At 65.9% G+C, this 5000-nt stretch overlaps 1 protein-coding gene across 1 annotated transcript in view; it reads left to right on the top strand.

The window, feature by feature from the left end:
- Positions 1–5000, top strand: part of LOC115005783 (transcription factor COE3-like) — a 66139-nt gene that overhangs the window by 36214 nt on the left and 24925 nt on the right.

Below are 5000 nucleotides of genomic sequence, written 5' to 3'. Positions count from 1 at the left end.
ATGTTTTATATGTGACGTCCTCCACATGCTGATTATATATATATAGATGTATATATATATGTATATGTACATATATATATATATAGATATGTATATGTACATATATATGTATATATGTATATGTACATATATATGTATATATATATATATATATATATATATATATATATATATATATATATATGTGTATATATATATGTGTATATATATGTATATATGTATATAAAAGAGAAAACTACTTGTTGTTGGTTGTTTTAGGTCCAGACTACATTCCAGCTCATTTCTATAAACACAAATCATGTGAATAAAGAAACAAGCCAATGAAAAACTAAAAGGGTTCCGAGTAGAGACATCATCGACCAACACAAGGATCTGTCTCTGTAAAACCGGGAGTCGGGTTAAATCAAGCAGATGTTCATCATCTTCATTGGCAATCGTTTGTACCTTCAAAGCATCACATGTATTTAATATGATGGCATTGCCTCACACTGTCCATCGCTCTCTCCTTGTCTTTCTTAACTAAACTAAATGTTATGAACTGTCTGAAGTCTGTAACCCCAACCTAACCCCAACCCCAACCTAACCCTAACCCATCTTAAAGGCAAGAATATTGATGTTTCTTCAATATGTTACATTAACACGCTAAATGCTACAAGTTCTGAGCTTTATCTTGATGTTTAGGTTGCGGGTCCATTTCCTGCAACGAGCAGAAGCACATGGCTCATTATTATGCAAAATGACGTCATCAGAGCAACTACAGAATCAAAGTCCTCAAAGACAGGGTGGGCTTTTTATCTTGTGGTGATTGGTCGATATAACTCGGACTACAAATGGAAACCAGAATGCTTCGGTACCAAAACCTGGTCCGGGTTCTGCCTCCGTGTGCAGACTGTTGATGGAGGTTATCAGAGTTCAGCAGATCTCAGTGTAATAAACTCTGGATGTTAAAACGTGAACCTGAGCAGCCGGAGAGTAACGAGGAGAAAGAGGAGCGTAATACGCTCTTTGAAGAGAAGTCACCCCAGTGCATTGTGGGTAGGAAGACCAGACGCCTCGCTATCCCTAGAGAGGACAGTGTGTGTGTGGGTCTCTTTGCGGGGCCGTTCAGCCTCTTTAATTGCCCTCCTAATTAAAGACAGTAACCATGGAGACCACCCCTCCCAATCGGAGTGCAGGAAAGTCTCGTGGGTTTGAACCATCTCTCTTTCTTCTTTTCCTTCTTCTTCTGCTTCTTCTTCTTCTCCTCCTTCTTGTTGTTGTTGTTGTTCTTCTCCTTCTTCTCCTTGTTCTTGTTCTTGTTCTTGTTCTTGTTTCTTGTTCTTGTTGTTCTCCTTCTTCTTCTCCTTCTTTCCTTCTTCTCCTTCCTTACTCCTTCCACTTCCTCCTTCCTCCTTCTCCTTCTCCTTCCCCTTCTTTCTTCTCTCCTTCTCCTCTTCGCCTTCTCTTCTCCTCCTTCATCTCTCATCCTTCTTCTTCTCCTCCTTCTTCTTCTCTTCTTCTTCTCCTACTTGTTGTTGTTGTTGTTGTTCTTCTTCTTGTTGTTCTTGTTGTTCTTGTGTTCTTGTTGTTCTCTTGTGTTGTTGTTCTTTATTGGTTGGTTTCTTGTTGTTGTTGTTGTTATTGTTCTTCTCTCCTCCTTCTTTTCTTCTTCTCTGAGGAGAAGGCGGGGCGTGGGCGACGCCGGATGGCGCCAGTCGAAGAAGACAGGAAGGGAAGTAGAAAAGAAGGGAGGAGGACGGGGAGGCGAAGAAGGCGGAGGCGGGGAGGGGGAGACGGCGGTCGCCGGCGGCGGATCCAGGCGGCGGAGGGGAAGCCAGGATGCGAGGCAGCGAAGGAGATGGCGGCGACGGCGGAGGCGAAAGAAGGAAGAGCAAGGAGAGGCGACGAAGGAAGAGGAGGAGCGGCGCAGGCTGCGACGGCGTTGTTCCTTCTTATCCTTCTTCTACTATTTATTCTTATTCTATTATCTCACTCCTCATCTCCTTCCCTTCTTCTCCTTCTTTCTCCTTCTTCTTCTCCTCCTTCATTCCTTTCTTCTCTCCTCTTCATTCCTTTCTTCTTCTTCTTACCTTCTTCTTCTTTCTACTGCTTATACTTTCTTCCTTTTATCTCATCTTCTTCTTCTCATACTCCTTTCCTCCAATCTCTTCTTCTGTATGCTATTGGTCTTGTTCTTTTGTTCTTCTCCCTTCTCATTATTATTCTTCTCCGTCGGCGCCAGAGGGCTTGGAGTCGGCGCTCTGCCCCCGGCGGGGGGCGACGGCTGCGCAGGCGTCGGCTCCGGACGGCAGCCGGCGGCGCGCATCCGGCAGCGCAGCGGAGGCGCCGGGGCGGCGCAGGCGGGGGCGGCGGCGCCGGGCTGGAGCGCCGGCATAGCATGCGGCGGGCGACGGCGGGCCGGCGGCGGAGGCGAATCATGTGCGCCGGAGGGTCGCCGGGGCGGCGCTTGGCTCGCCCATATGCGGCGTCGCCGACGCCGGCGCGCCTGCAGCTCTGGCGGCGGGGGCGGGGGGCGGGGCGTGGTCGGCGGGGGCGCCGCCGGCGCCGCGTCTTCGGCGCCGGATGGGCGGCGCCAGCGGCGGCGCGCGCCGGCGCACTGCGGCTGCGAGCAGGCGGCGCGCGCCTGCGGAGGCGCCGGCGGCGGCGGCGACCGCGGAGGAGGCGCGGGCCGGCCGACGCCGCCGGCGGCGCCGGCGGCGGCGCCGGCGGCGCCAGCGCGGCAGAGGCTTGAGCAGTCGCGCCGCCGGATCAGGGCGCAGGCCGGGGGGGGGGAGGGGGCCGGCGAGCGGCCGTGGGCCGGCGGGGCCGGCGCCGGGCGGACGCGGAGGCGCCGCCGGCAGCGCCGGGCCGGAGGGCGGCGCAAGCGGAGGCGGCGCCGACGCCGGCGCCGCCGGCGGCGCCGCCGGAGCAGGCGGCGGCGGCTCAGGCAGAGGCGGCGGAGGCGGCGGCGCCGCAGCGGCGCGGGCGGGGCGCATGCGGCGGCGCCGGCGGGGCCGGCGGCGGGAGTTGGGCGGCGGAGCCGCCGGCAGGACCGGCGGCGGAGCAAGGCGAGTCAGCGGGGATGCGCGGCGGACGCGGCGCAGGCGCCGGGGGCGACGCCGGCGGAGCCGGAGGCGGCGCGGCGTGGCGCGGGAGGCGGAGGCGAGGGCGCCGGCGGCGCCGGCGGCGGGCCGGCTGAGGGCGCCGCGCGGGCCGACGCTGGGGATGGTCCGTCTCGTCGCGCCGCCGGCTGGGTCGGCTTCTGGGGGCCTCCTTTGCGCCGTCGAAGCCGCGGAGACGAAGGCGAGGTGGAGAGCCGCCGGCAGGGCGGCGCGGCGGCGCCGGAGACGCCTGCTGAGCAGGCGGAGGCGGGCGCCTGCATCTCCGGCGGCGCGGAGCCGGCGGAGCGGCGGAGGCGCCTCCGGCAGAGCCGGCTGCTGCGCGCGGGCAGGCCGGCTGCAGCGGGGCCGGCGGCGCGGCGTGGGAGTGCGCCTGCTGCGGTCTCCGTGCTTCGGCCCAGGGGAGACGCCTTGAGCCGGCGCGGCGAGGCGGCGCCTGCGGCGGGCGAAGGCGGAGGGAGCCTGTCGGTGCGCCGGCGCCGCCGGCCGGCGCCTTCGGAGCGGCGGGGCGGCGGCTGCGTCTGTGCGGAGCGGCGGCGGCCGGGCAGACGGGGCGGGGCGCCGGAGGGGCCGGCGGCGCCGGCGGGCATGCGGCGGAGCAGCCAGGCGCCGGCGGCGGGGCCGCCGGCAGAGACGGCGCGGCGGCGAAAGGAGGAGGCGACGGAGGCGGGCGGCGCCGGCGGGGGAGCCGACAGGAGGGGCAGGAGGAGGAGAAGGAGTGTGCCGTCGGCGCCGACGCAGCGCCGTCGCCTCCGGCTTCTCCTGCGGCGGCGGCGGCGACTCCGGCGAAGCCGGCGGAGGCGGCGGCGCCGCGGGAGGCGCCTGCGGGTGCTCAAGCTGCGGCTTCGCGGACGCCTGAGCGCCTTGGCGCGGGCGGTGCCGCGGCAGGGAGGGCGGCGTGAACGGGGGCTGGGTCGGGGGCGTCTCCGGGGGCGGCGCCATATGCGTGCGTCGCCGCCGGCGTCGTCTCCTTCTTCTTCTGCGTTGCGGCTCTGTCGCCGACGGCGGCGGAGACGCCTTCATTCGATACGCCGGCTGCCGTGCGGCGGTGGCTCCGGTCTTGTGCTAATGCTTCGTGTCCTTCTGTGTCTCCTCTGCGGATCCGGCGGCTGCGTCGCCGGCGGCGGGGCCTGGCTTGGGCGGCGCCGCCTGTCGGCGCCGGCGCCGCCTCGCCGGAGTGGGCAGGCGGCGGCGGCGCGCATGTCGGGGCCTGCGTGCGTGTTCTCCGCCGTGCTTCGCCGCGCACGCGGAGCGCGGCGTCGCGGGAGGCGCCTCCGGCGGCTGGCGCTTGTCTTCGGCGGGGCGCGGCAGGGTCCTGCTCCTCCTCGGGCGGCTGCTGCAGCGGCGGAGCCGGAGGCGCCGGCGCGCCGGAGGAGCAGGCGAGGCGGCGCAGGCGCAGGAGGCGCCGGCAGCGCCGGCGTCGCCGGTGCTCCGGAGGCGCCTGAGGCTGCGCCGCCGGCAGCGCCGGGCCGCCGGCAGCGCCGGTCTGCAAGGGCGCGGCGGGCGCCGGCGGCGGCGGCGCCGGGGCGGCGGCGCCGGCGGGGAGCCGGGGGGACGCCTGCTCGGCGGCGGCGCGGGCGGGCAGGCGCGGCGCCGGCGGCGGCGCAGCGGCGGGGCCGGGCGGCGGCGCCGCCGGCGGCGCGGCGCCGGGCTCCGGCGTGCCGGCGGCGGCGGCGCCGCCGGCGGCGCGCCGCCGCCGCGCCGGCGGCGCCGGCGGCGGCGGCGGGGCCGGCGCCGGCGCGCCGGCGCCGCCGGCACCGCCGGGCGGGGCGCCGGCGGTCGGCGAAGGCAGGGCAGGAGGCGGCGCGCCGGGCAGCGCAGGCGGCGGGGCCGCAGGCAGCGCCGGAGGGCGGGGCGGGGCCGGCGCCGGCGGCGCGCCGGCGGCGGCGGAGCGGCGGCGGC

The sequence above is a fragment of the Cottoperca gobio genome, unplaced genomic scaffold, assembly GCF_900634415.1.
Source record: "Cottoperca gobio unplaced genomic scaffold, fCotGob3.1 fCotGob3_363arrow_ctg1, whole genome shotgun sequence".
NCBI classification, from domain to species: Eukaryota; Metazoa; Chordata; class Actinopteri; order Perciformes; family Bovichtidae; genus Cottoperca; species Cottoperca gobio.
This window is presented reverse-complemented; position numbering and strand designations above follow the sequence as displayed.